A 14,353-nucleotide genomic window follows, 5' to 3' on the forward strand; every position below is an offset into this window, starting at 1 on the left:
AAAAAAAACAAATAAATACGTAAATAAATCTAGAATTTCAAAACTGTGATTGGTTTGTAAAGCATCTACGCATTAGCAAAAACAGGAACGAATTTTAAAACATCCGGAATTTTGGTTTGAATATGCGCAGAAGGGATGAGGGAAAGTAAATGTTCTTTTTTAAACTGAAATTTTAGAAGATCTTTTTTTTTTTTTTCAGAATCAAAATCTCGACTTTTTTTAAAATTCATTTTTGTTTTTACTACCTTGAATTCAAGGAATAACTCAATTTCAGGAAAATGTGCAAAACAGAAATAGTGAGCGAAGGTGGTGGAACAGAAATTTTGAAGAAATGATGTTAGTTTTGGGAGGATGGTGGCGAGTGGAAAATCGGAACTTCCGAATTTCCGTTGTTGAAAATGTAGGCATCCGAGGTGAAAATAAAATTTTAAAAAATCGGGTGCTATTCCAACACCTATATCTACCTTCCTGTTTTGCACAAACTCAGGCTGATTTAAGCCATGTGAGGAACATTGGATAGACGAATACTGTGTGGAGGTTCATCGGATGCATTTACCAATAATTCAATGAACCACTTATTCTGTTTTAGAATTAAGCTGAGGATACACGCTTGTATGGATTACTCAGCCAATTATCGTCGAAACTGACAGAAAGCCATTTATTTTATTCCTGTCAACATAACTGTAGCAGAACCATCTCCAATGCTACTACTCCCATTACCATCAATGTCAATATTACCGACATAACCATTGCTACCAACCAGGGAGTTTCTACGTGGCTGCTCAGTGTGCAAGAAATACCAACCAGGTTCACCTGTTGCGATACAAGAGGAAGAACATATAGGAATGATGTTATGAATACAGTGTGTCTACCAAAATAAATAAATAAATAGGCTTCCTAACCACATAGTTCCGATTTTGGTCCCACTGCGTGAAACTTGGGCAACTGTCTTCTGCTATAGCCTCAGGCCGATCAATCCTTTGTGACAGGATTTGGTACAAGAAAACTGAAAGAAGGCTATCGTATATGGAAAGAGGAAAGAGGACATTGCACAATATATTAGTGGGCTTCAAGCGCAGAGCAAAACAATGTTAAAAAGACAGGGTGAACGCTGCAGAGAGGCATTTGATTATAAATTGTTCCATTAAGACTGACCTTGTATTAAACAACAACAATAACAAAATAAGACAACGATCCATCAAGTGATACTGTTCGTGGTCACTTGACCTTCTGAAAATAGCAGCCAAATTTTACTTAAATACCGTTTACATTGGTTGGACTGGTGTCCAAATTTTGATTGTTGCTTTCACTACGTTTCGGCTGGTATACCACCAGCCTTCATCAGGTGTCTTGTGATTCGCCTTATTGCCTTGCCTGGGATTGAACTCAGAGCGTCTAGGTGACTGCACTGAATTAATCAGTGCCTTTATCCACTAAGCTATGCCCACAGTAACTTATGTAAGCAGTGTACATAAGAACATTGTAATTGTAGATGCAAGATAATAAGGGAAAAAATATGAGAGGGCCATTATTGGAATGCCTTCGATCAAGGGTCTGCTAAATCAGAGTTGACTTGGGGCTAAATAACAACAGCACAACAACAACACTAACAATGGCAATAATACAATTATCACTTTCTCCGCCATTTGTTGTTGTTGGCACTCCGTCGCTTACGACGTCAAGGGTTCCAGTTGATCCGATCAACGGAACAGCCTGCTCGTGAAATTAACGTGCAAGTGGCTGAGCACTCCACAGACACGTGTACCCTTAACGTAGTTCTCGGGGATATTCAGCGTGACACAGTGTGACAAGGCTGACCCTTTGAATTACAGGCACAACAGAAACAGGAAGAAAGAGTGAGAGAAAGTTGTGGTACAAGAGTACAGCAGGGTTCGACACCATCCCCTGCCGGAGCCTCGTGGAGCTTTAGGTGTTTTCGCTCAATAAACACTCACAACGCCCGGTCTGGGAATCGAAATCGCGATCCTATGACCACGAGTCCGCTGCCCTAACCACTGGGCCATTGCGCCTCCACTGTCCACCATTAAGAATATTGCTATTAAGCCAATGTGGGTTTTGATCATGAGGTTTTATACTCTCGGTTACACTCCCAGAAATAACAGCCAAATCTCCTCAAGTTCCACCCCACCAATCATTTACAAACTAGATAAAACATATCAGGTAATGTAACCCATTTTTGAAGTTAAAAATAAAAAAAGTTATGTAGGTCAGGGCGGTGGAAATGTCTTCGATGTGAGGTTTACTCAACCAGGGCTGGCTAGTGGTTAAATAACAACAACAACAACAGCAACAACAACAACTGCACGAACGAATCTAAACTGTGTCAAGACCCCCCCATCTACCCTATGAGTATCCAGAGATAACACCACTTCCACTATCAACCCCCATCAGCCATCACCTTCACCGCCACCACTTCTAATGTAATTATGGCCGCACATCTTTCAGCCACTAACAAAATGACCCCCACCCGTTTTACCCTTTTTCTGCACCCACCTCATCCACCCATTTCTATCTTAATCATAGTTTCCTGTTTGAATATCTCACCCAGATGTTCAATTCCTTGTACATACATACATATATATATATATATATATATATATATATATATATATAGTTGAACATGAATATATATATATATATATATATATATATATATATATATATATATATATATATATATATATATATATATATATATATATATATATATATATATATATTCATATTCAGCTTTGAATCCATGATGTTCATTTAACGTCTGAGATAATTGAGAACTACCAGAGACATATTTCCAAAATTTAGCGCAATTTTTCGCCACAAGACTTAAATAAGTGAGCCTGGATAATTATTAGAGCAAATAAATAGGAATTTCGTAAGTTGGCAAACAGCCATACACGCGCGCACACCACAACCCAAATAAACCCACTTAAAATGCAAATATAAATATATGTATGTTTGTTTGTATCTATGTATGCATGAATGTATGGATGTGTATATGTATATGTGTATATATATATATAATATATACATATACACACATGTATACATACACATATGCACATACAAATAAATAGGTAGGTAGGTAGATATGTTTCTTTATTAGCCACACAGGGCTCAACACAGAGGGGACAAGGTACAAAGTAGAGCTCTTTGGTGGGTAAGGGGGGTAGGGAAAAAATGGGGGAGTAGGGGGTAGATTTTCGATCAAAAGGGAAAAGGGGATCGTAAAGAGAGAGAGAGAGAGAGAGAGAGAGAGAGAGAGAGAGAGAGAGAGAGAAAGAGAGAGAGAAATAAAGAGAGAGAGAGAGAGAGAGAGAGAGAGAGAGAGAGAGAGAGAGATAAAAGGCGACCAATAGGGATCTGATTTTTTATTACTCATGCGGGCTAACATAGAGGGGACAATACAATGTGATTGGGGTCACATACAATCGAATGATATAAAATTTTCATGTACAATGAAATCGAATGAATTACAACACAATAAATTACAAGCAATAAATTACAAACAATAAATCACACGATGAGGCGTTCAAAACAGGTATGCTCCGACCCCGTGAGCCCTGTCTTTAGCACTCAATCGTGCTCACGTAGGGTCTTTCACCCCCAACATGCGTGCTACACGCATCCATCGTTTTTTAAAATCACTCTCTGACAAACACCTCTTTTCCAGCCCCACCTTCCTTTTCAAGTGAAAAGTGAACATTTTCACGAGGGCGAGGCCGGAGACGCAGGTATGTGTCACGATACCTTTCATTCTCTACTTCCAAATCACCTCTCTCGCAATTGCTACTACTACGAGAAAACAATTCTTACCTTCTTTCGTCAAGAAATCCGGTGGGTTAATTTTTACAATTGACTCAAACGATAGCTGTACTCTTCTTCCATCAGACAACAGTTGTTCTGCATAAGCCCATACTTCTGAAATACCCGGACACTGAACAATAGCGTGCAGGACGGTTTCCACGCCCTGCCCGCATCTTGGACAGGCCGTCGGCCCAGGGTGGCCGTGTCTCATGAGTTTATCCCGAACGGGTAGGGCTCCTCAGTAACACTGCCAGGCCAAAGAATTTTGGAAGTTATCCAGTGTCTTCGGCCCGAACGTTCTTCGGAACAGCCTGTCCAACTGGTTATCATCGAGACCCAGGGTCCTTCCCAGGGCATCGTCATTTCCAGCCTCTACCAACCCACTATAGAAAGCCGCGGTGGTACCGAAACCGCTGGCATTGCCCGAGTTGCAGAACTGGAGAAGCGCCTTGTGGTACTCCGTATATCAGGTACCCAACTTCGATCTTCGGCGGATCCAGTCTTCTCTACCATCAAAACTAGTAAAGCTGGGGAACATCCGTCTAGCAAGCGGAGACCACACCCGTTCACCATCCAGGTAGAGCCAGAGATGCCTTAACCTCAGCGCGTGCTTGCGCATCAACAACCAAGGCATCCCTAACCCACCCTTTAACGGCTTTTGACAGCAAATAGAACGTCTTACAAGTGGAGAGGAGTTCTTCCACAAAAAGCGAAAGATCTGCCTCTCCAACCCGTTTAACCACGAATCTGGGCAAAGCACGACGGAAAGGCGGTAAATGATGACCGATGCGATAAACACATTGGCCACCTCCACCCTCCCTTTCAAGGATAGCCACCGCCAAGACAAGGTCCTGACTATGTGGGTCACCTTGATCGAAACCTCCGACCAGTTCTTTTCTATCTGGAGTTCTGGGCCAGCCCAGATTCCTAGCAACTTAATCGGGTCCTCCGTCCAGCGTCCTACGACGCTATTCGAAGGCATCGACTTGCCCCTCCAAACACACATATGGACGCACATACTTACATCTAAGCACGAACACATAAGTGCGTGCACACATATGAGCGTGCACACATACGAGCTTGCACACACTCACATACTCATACCGAACAGTTTCAAAACAACGCCAAATCATACATTCAAAATAAATGGAAGTGGAGAGACAAGTTACTGAAGAGATTGCAAGAGTGCAATGAAATGATTTAACAAAAAACTATATACTGTTTATAAATTAATAAAGGACTGGACCAGTGCGTGTGTTTATTACCGGTATAATGTCTCTCCCAAGGTTTAATTGTATTTCTTTCAACACACGTATCCACATCAAGAATCTTGCACACGAAATACACATACGAAACGCTGCAATTTCCGTCTCCCAAATTCAGTTCCAAGTCTGTGGTTGGCCTAGGACTACTGTAGAAAACACTTGCCCAAGGTACCATGCAGAGGGACTGAACGTGGAACCATGTGGTTGGGAAGCAAACTTCTCAACTACCCAGTCATTTTGCACCTAATATGTGTGTGTGCGTTTGTTTAAATTTATTGTTAAATCGAGTATTTTGTCCCACTAGGCCTCAAAGTTAGCAGTTCATCAAGCGGAAATCTATAAAATAAATACCAGATTGAAATACGTACTGAGGTCAGTATAATCAATTAATTTTTGGAAGGTGATTCCCCATCATGGCAACAGTCGGAAAACTAAACCCAGTAAAATAATGCTTAAAGACTTAACGGCTTCAAATTTAAGGTAATGGATTACTAACCACAAGATTATGAGTTCAAAACTTCGTATTGAACTTCCACTCTTTAGTTAGGTAAATCTCAGTTTACCTAACTTCCAACAATTAACAGTTGTAATTTGAAGTTGAATGGTTAGCAGTAAGAAAGACATCAAAATTTCTTTTTAAATTATTGTGCAAAAGTATTGTTTTCACCACACACACACACACACACACACACACACACACACACACACACACACACGTGTCTCTGTGGTAACTTGAGCTATTACAAATACCAGCCAAATCTCTCTTAAAACACACGATTTCATCAAAAGATAGACACAGATTTACAGTATTTCAGGAAGAGAAAATGAGAAAACTATGCAAGGCATCTGCTACATCAGATGCAACTCTGGACTAAACAAAGCACAGACAAACATACTTCACATTAAAAGATTATCTACTAAATAATACTAATAGAGTTGACGGTATATCTTCGAAGTTTCATTTCATGTATTTTAAACATTTTCCTAAGACATAAAGATTGTTCAGGCAGAGTTGCCTCCCGTAGCTAAGCTCTCAAAATTGTGCGGCCCAACTTCGTTTTCGAGGTTATTTTTGTAGTAAAAAAGAGTTGTTGCGCAGAAAACATACTTTGTAGCCGAAAGATTACTGAGTCTTTTGATTCCTCATACTTCAAAATTGGAAACTCAGTTTAAGAATCCATAAGGAAAATACGCACGCACGCACACACACACACACAAACACACACACACACACACACACACAAACACACAGACACACACACACACAAACACACACACAAACACACAAACACACAAACTCTATTTTATTTATATAGATAAGCACGTGATTAAGACATCAAGAGATTATGAGCTTCATAGAGCTTATGTTTTCTTGATATTTACCTTGGAGCAAGATTCTTTTATTCTATTCTTGTCTCAGTCTTTGGACTGTGGCGAAACTGGGTTACCTCCTTGAAAGGTTTAGTCGATCAAATAGATCCAAGTAGTTAACCTGGATATTTACTCATTCTGTCTCTTTTTGTCGAATCGCTAGGTTACAGGAAAATAATCAAAAATAAAACTGGTGTCGTACGATTAGAAACTAATAGAAACTTATAGACACCCCCACATGCACACAGAGAAACACATGTATATATGCATATACGGCGGTCTTCTATACAACTGTTTTCGTCTTCCGAATTCACTGACTTGGCATTGGTCAGTGTTCAGATCCATGCAAGAAGATAATTGCCCAAGATGCTACACGATTGTGAAACGTACTTCTAATCAGACTGCCTTGCCTGGTAAAGTATAACAGCTTCGTGCTTCTAATGCATAAAAAATTGTTGAAAATTGGCAAGTTTTCCTGTTGCCCAAGTCATTAGCAAACCATATTACATTACAGCTGATTAATGTTAAATAAATTAAATTAAAAATAATAGGTTGAAATTGATATAGTAGTGGGATAGGAACTGACGATGGCGAGAAAGAATTTGATAAATTTTTACTCTACGAGTTCAGGCGCTTTCGGTTATCATTGTTAATGCGACCCAGGTCTACTCAGTTAGGAATCACCGGTGGGGGTTTAATAATAAGGACTTTCATCTAGTTCTCTACGGTTTGTATAATACTTTTAAAGAAGTAATAATCTTTATCTGTCACAAGGGCAGTGACTTGATAGAGTCGTTAAATCGCCAGACAAAAACACCTTACCGTATTTCTTCCGGGTGTGTACATTCTGAGTTCAACTGAAGTTCAACTTTTCCTTTCATCCTTCAGGAGTCGATAAAATTAAGGACCAGTCAAATACTGCAGTCGCTGTATCGACTAACACCTCCCCAAAAGTGTTGGCTTAGGGATCAAATTAGAAACAGTCAACAAGTCTACAAATCTACATTAGCACAAGTCTCCAAAACTGAAAGTTAATAAATAATGTTTAGTCAAGTGAATCAAGTGCAAGCCCTGAAGAATGAAAGAAGCTAATTCCGGTCGATTCTTGAACTTAAAACATAGAACTTAGAACATAGAAGTTCGAAGAATATAGAATTAGGTACTGTAAGTACCAGCTTAGAATGTTGCACTCGCATTCGCAAGTGCGTGGTTTCGATTTTCGGATCAGGCGGTGCGCAGTACTCTTGAGCAAAACACTTCATTTCACGTTGGTCCTGTCCACTCAGCTGTACATAGGTAACTCTGCGACGGACTAGCGTCACAATCAGGGATGAGGTTCTGATCCCGACCCCTTACAGAACTCGAAAACCGGGTAAACCGGTCCTATGAGTCCTAAGACTCGAGCCAGTTACGCCCAGGGGACTTACTTTTACTGTATTTACATTTTTCGATGAATTAGCAAAATCGTTCGAGTATCAGTTAGAACGATGGTTCTCAATTAGGGCGCATATGTCCCTCTAGGGGCGATGTAATATTTTGTTGTTACAATATACATGCCATGAATTGGTTATACTAAATTAATTCTTAATTAATTTGTGAAGATCCTAGTTTGTGGACTATAGGTTGTAGTCTGAGCAGGCTGTGATGAAAAGCTTTCCACCCATGAGAATCCCATCCTTTTATCGAATTTTTGTTGTCGTTACTGCTCTCTCCCTCCAAAAGAAATCGACTGTGATTAGACCTAGAGAAGGAAGAACTTCGCCAGGTTTAAATACCCAAAACATGTTATATGTTACTATAACGCCCTAAGAGTCTATCAGGTGTCGAGAGTACAGGGCGAGACTTATCTTTTTACTTACAAATACTCTATAAAAAATAATAAAGATATAGAATCCTCGGTGGTATTTGATTTCCGAATATAGATAGAGCAAATTTAAAATGATACTGATATTACTGTTGTTGTTGTGATCAAGTTGATATTTGACACACAAGTAGTCGGCCTAAACGACGAGCTGCAACTTACATAATATCGAATTCTTAGATTACTATAAGGTCACACATTCGTATGAATGTGGTATAATCCTGTCGGTTACTTTGTTCCAATATCATACGGTTCTTTCCAGAGCACAACCTTGTAATTTTTTTTATAAGTTGAGGTTATTGTACTTCGAGTATTTAGAAGAACAGCGTGTCTGTAACAGACGATCAGATATACGTAACCAACGAAATGTGAGACGTTCATAAACGCAGAAAACAACAACCAAACGAGAAAGCTTTTAAAGTAGAGCAAGTTTGTAACAATCTCTATTTACATAATATACTAGGGGAAACAATGACAACACGAACGTTTATAACTTATATTATGTGGTTAATAAATTATAGTTACTGCTTACAACATAAACATTATCGAGTTGAACCCTCTCGCTTACATGACATCTTTGTCGACTTTGATGGCTTTAAACAGAAACGAGAGGGAGAGTAAACTATTAGAACGATTTAGTATCTCAACCACCTTCACTGACGTGGCTAGCCATGTCGGATCCCCTGGTGATGTATGTAGAGTGTTACAGTATCATCTCAAAACTTACTAAATGCGGTAGGCTGTTTTCATTCACATGTATATTAGACAACTGCCTGTTATACATACACATGATTAGGATTACAACATAGAATTGCGCTTTCTATAATCTAGTACTGGGGTTCTCAACCGCTTTTTTTTATCTATGGATCCCTCTGATTACTATTTTACTCTGGTGGACACTCATAGCCTTTCCATATTTATAAACTAGTTTTATAGATACCTCTTTCAACATTCCTATTTGCGGCGAGCTGCCAGAAACGTTAGCAAGCCGGGCGAAATGCTTAGCGATATTTCGTCTGTCTTTCAGTTCTGAGCTCAAATTCTGCCGAGGTCAACTTTGCCTTTCATCCTTTCGGAATCGATAAATTAATTACCAGTTGCGTACTGGGGTTGATCTAATCGACTGGCCTCCTCCCCCAAAATTTCTGACCTTGTGCCTCGAGGTTAAAAGAATATTCCTATTTTTGTTTTTCACACATTAACTTGTGTAGGTTGAACTATGTGACACGTTAAAGAAAGAAACGTAGCTCTATTTTGCAATCAATATATCTAAAGAAACATTGTTTCATGGAACTTTAATGTATCACTGTGCGTCCCCAATTCACTATTTTGTTTGCGTGGACCCTCTGCTGCATCTTTTCTTGTCATTATATTGTCATTGCTCCCTAGTTATTATCACAGATGTAACATCCAAAATAAATACACAGCTCATAGTCGTGAATTAAAATTATTATAGCATTTGCATAAAACTAGATATAGGTGCAAGCATGATTGTTTGGTCAAGAAGCTCAATTTGCAGCTTCAGATTTCAGGTTCAGTCCCTCTACACTGTTACTTTAGCAATTATCTTCCGCAATGGTTCCGGGCCGACCAATGCCTTGCGAGTGAATTTGTCAGAGGGAAGCTGTGTGGAAACCTGTCGTATATACATACATATATACATAGATTCATATATGTGTGTGTGTGTGCGCGTTCCATTCTGTCGAAGAGCGTAGGCTCGAAACGTAAAAGACTTTCTCATTCCCGAACGCTAAACCAATACATGTTTGTTTTTTACACACCCGTCTTTGTCTTTTTTTTTGTTGTAAATTCTCACTATATATATATATATATATATATATATATATATATATATATATATATATATATAAGATAGATAGATAGATAGATAGGTAGATAGGCATGGATATAAATATATATATGCATAGATGTATGTATGTGTGTATTTATGTATGTATGTATGTATGTATGTATGTATGTATGTATGTATGTATGTGTTTGTGTGCGTGCGTGTGTGTATGTGTGTGTGTGAGTGTGTGTGCGTGTATGTGTGTGTAAGTATGTGTAAATTTGTTTGCACCCACCACGGCTTGGCAACAGGTGTTGGTTTGTTTATGTCATCGTAACCTGCCGGTTTCGGCTGGAGTGACACGATGGGATATGTAATAGACTTAAGAAAAAAATTTTGGCAGGCGAATTGTTCGACTAAACTCTTCAAGATGGTGCCCCAGCATGGCCACAGTGCAATGACTAAAACAAGGAACAGAAAACAATCACATATTGGTTCATTCATTAAGTGTTTTATGGACCACAGTCATTGGGCTGCAGCCGCACTGATGCAATGCCTTAAACGGTTTTATTCGATTATTGTATTTATTTCAGTCTAAAATTTATTGTATAAAACTATGGCTGACGAACCGCAGAACATAACGGAGAATAAAGTAGAAAACATTAATGTTTTAGGAGACAGCTATACGCATACATAGGTGCGGCGAAGCATATGCAGAGATATACGTAGGGCACGCACACACACACACACACACACACACACACACACACACACACACAATTACACACGCACACATACCAACACGCACACATAGACACACATGCATAAATGTATAGGAAGAGTAAACAAGAAATAGAGAGAGAGAGGTAAAGAGAGAGGGAGAGAGAGAGAGAGTGAGCACGAGAGGGATGTTTTAGAAATGTTTGTTCGTAGTTTTATGGTTTTGTAACTTAAAATCCTGCACCGGACCGATGTTGCCTCAGTTTTGGAGACATACGTCACAAAATCCGAGTAACCGACCTTAAGGCATCAGAGGCACCTTTAATTTTGGTCTTATTCGTCGTTTTGTTGGGTGGTTTTGATATTTTCGAATAAAGTTCTGTGAGTGCGACGTCTGAGCCCAACATAATATATTTTGTTTTGACCCAAGAGATGTTCTGTGCGTATATAGATGAGAGTATGTATGTATGTATGTATGTATGTATGTATGTATGTATGTATGTTTGTATGTATGCTTATATATATATGTATATATGTATGTGAGTAAAAATAAATACAAAGAAAGGGTTTTGTATGATCAGAGGAATATATTATTTTATTTAAAAGAGTTCCAACTCTGTCTATTTTTTATGTTTTTTATTTATATTCTAGTAAAATTTATGTGGGATATAGAATATGGAATATATAATATATAATATAAAAAAAGATGGATGTCAAGCGGTTGAAGGGGACAGACACTGACAGAAAGACACTCACAAACACAAACGCATGCGCACGCACATATGCGACAGGTTTCTTTCCGTTTCCGTCTACCAAATCCACTCACAAGGCTTTGGTCGATCCGGGGCTATAGTAGAAGGTTCTTGCTCACGGTGACACGCAATGGGGCTGAACACGGAAACATGTGGTCGGGAAGCAACCTTCTTACCACGCAGACACGCCTGCGCCTGCGCCTATATAATCCTAGACCGAGCGTTGTGAGTGTTTATTGAGCGAAAACACATAAAGCTCCACGATGCTCCAGCAAGGGATGGTGGTGAACGCTGCTGTACTCTTTCACCACAACTTTCTCTCACTCTTTCTTCCTGTTTCTGTTGTGCCTGTAATTCAAAAGGCCAGCCTTGTCACACTGTGTCACGCTGAATATCCCCGAGAACTACGTTAAGGGTACACGTGTCTGTGGAGTGCTCAGCCACTTGCATGTTAATTTCACGAGCAGGCTGTTCCGTTGATCGGATAAACTGGAACCCTCGACGTTGTAGGCGACGGAGTGCCAACAACAACAACATATATATATATATATATATATATATATATATATATATATATATATATATATATATATATATATATATATACATATGAACATGCGTACGTGACTGTATTTTGAGTTTTGGATATGTATGTGTTTTGTAGGTATCGTTGCAAGCACACGTACGGAAATACTAACTTTACATGCTCATATGCATACAGAAATTATCAATACACGTGTGTGTGCGCGTGCAAATATGAACATATTTACTTGCGCGTTTACTTGTTTCAGTTAGTGAAATTTTGCCGTGCTGTGATCACGCTGAGCACTTCCATATTACACATAAAACAGTTGAATGCGATCTTTGTTATCAAGGACCACAAGTGTGCCATGTACTTCGGAATTTCTGAAGACGACTCCATTAATGTTTTCTAAGCTGGTCAATGACGTCATAGAAGACTTAAACCAGGAGAGAATCATTCCGTATTTGAGTTCGTGCTTGTAAGTTTGGGAGTTTCACCTAATTGACTCCAGATGGCATCTGAATTCTGACTTCAGTGTTACTAAGCCATCAACTAAGTAGACATCCGGAGTGTGTGGATGGAAAAACATATCAACGCTTGGCGGAGTTCTCTTTTTGTTTCTTTATTTATTTGATTATATAAGGATGAAGTGCGATTAGGGATGGCTCCACACATGCAAACAAAAAAATAATAAACAAAAGGCAGCTAATTTTGTACGCGAAAAATATGTGCATTCATACGTGCGTGTGTGTCCGTGTATGCGTGTGTATGTATAAATGTGCCCACTCGCATATGTATATATGCAGGCGCGTTTATATATATATATATATATATATATACATACATACATACACACAGACACACACATAAATATATATATGCATATATATGTGCGTGTGTGTGTGTGTGCGCACACACACACACACACACACACACACACACACACACATATATATATATATATATGAATGTTTATATAGATATAGCTTTATATATGTATGTATCCATATATGAATGTATTTATATGAGTGTGTATGTGTCTGTCAGTGTGTGTATGACTCTTACATGCATACATACACGCATACATACATACATACATACATACATACATACATACGTACGTACACTTACATACATTCATACACTTACATATGTGACCTTGTTTCCTATCACAGCGGGAGATAATTTTGAAAAATTGACAACCGGAAGTAATTTTTAAAGGATGCAGTGACTTTGGATTTGCCGATTTATAACTGCAAGATATAAATGTTTAAAGTGGTTGACTGCAATATAATATGTATTAGCGTTTTAAATTAAGATATTTAAGTTATTTGCAAATGTTATTAAAGGCAGATAGAAACAAAGTTGGTAATTTTAACGGTATATTAATAAACGTAGAAGTAGTTTTGCCCTTACTTCCTGCTGCCGAAATCACTTCTCTCGCTAACATTTTACACTTTAATATTCTTTTGTTTTTTGTTTTTTTCTCTCCTAGTACAGTCACACTAATCGTCCACTCGTTTCTATCACTTTATACATACATACATACATACATACACATCTATACACAAACACACACGCCGGACTCCCCATATGTATATATTCGCCTGCATATATATATATATATACATATATATATATATATATATATATATATATATATATATACATACACATACACACAGAGGGATGTATGTATTTATATATACATATGTATGTATGTATATATGGATGTGTGTATTTTTCCCTTGTTTACAATTACCACGGTAAAAATAAATAAGCAGCTACCAGAGCAGCAAAAAATCACACAAATAATAAGGACGTAACACCCTGTTTGTAAAGGTAGAAACTCTGGGTTGATGTGAAATATTTTGTATAATATATATAAATAAATAAATGGAGTTAAGCGCTTAACTCCATTTATTTATTTATATGTATGTATAAGGGGTAACTGTGAAATTAATCACAATATTTGAATATTGTTTACATATTTCTTTACAGGTTATATACAGTTATTACTATAAAAAAAAACGCTACTGTGTTGTAAACCAGTTGTAACAGCGTGAGAATGCATGCTTGGCGAGAGCTAATCTTTTTAACACGAGGTCGGAACAGCATAGTCACCAGCTAACCAGGAATTTTCCATTAATCTTGACACCTCACAAATACACGAGCACAACGATCGGTTGAAATATGGGTCAAATTCATCCGATGAAGACAGTCGCCGCCAAATACTTCATATGCCGT

At 38.4% G+C, this 14,353-nt stretch overlaps 1 protein-coding gene across 2 annotated transcripts in view; it reads left to right on the top strand.

Annotated features, from left to right (window-relative positions):
* Positions 1-14,353, top strand: part of LOC106870007 (delta-like protein D) — a 320,127-nt gene that overhangs the window by 8,809 nt on the left and 296,965 nt on the right. The gene's annotated exons all lie outside the window — the stretch shown is intronic.

The sequence above is a fragment of the Octopus bimaculoides genome, chromosome 13 (genome assembly GCF_046866305.1).
Source record: "Octopus bimaculoides isolate indiv1 chromosome 13, ASM4686630v1, whole genome shotgun sequence".
Taxonomy (NCBI): Eukaryota; Metazoa; Mollusca; class Cephalopoda; order Octopoda; family Octopodidae; genus Octopus; species Octopus bimaculoides.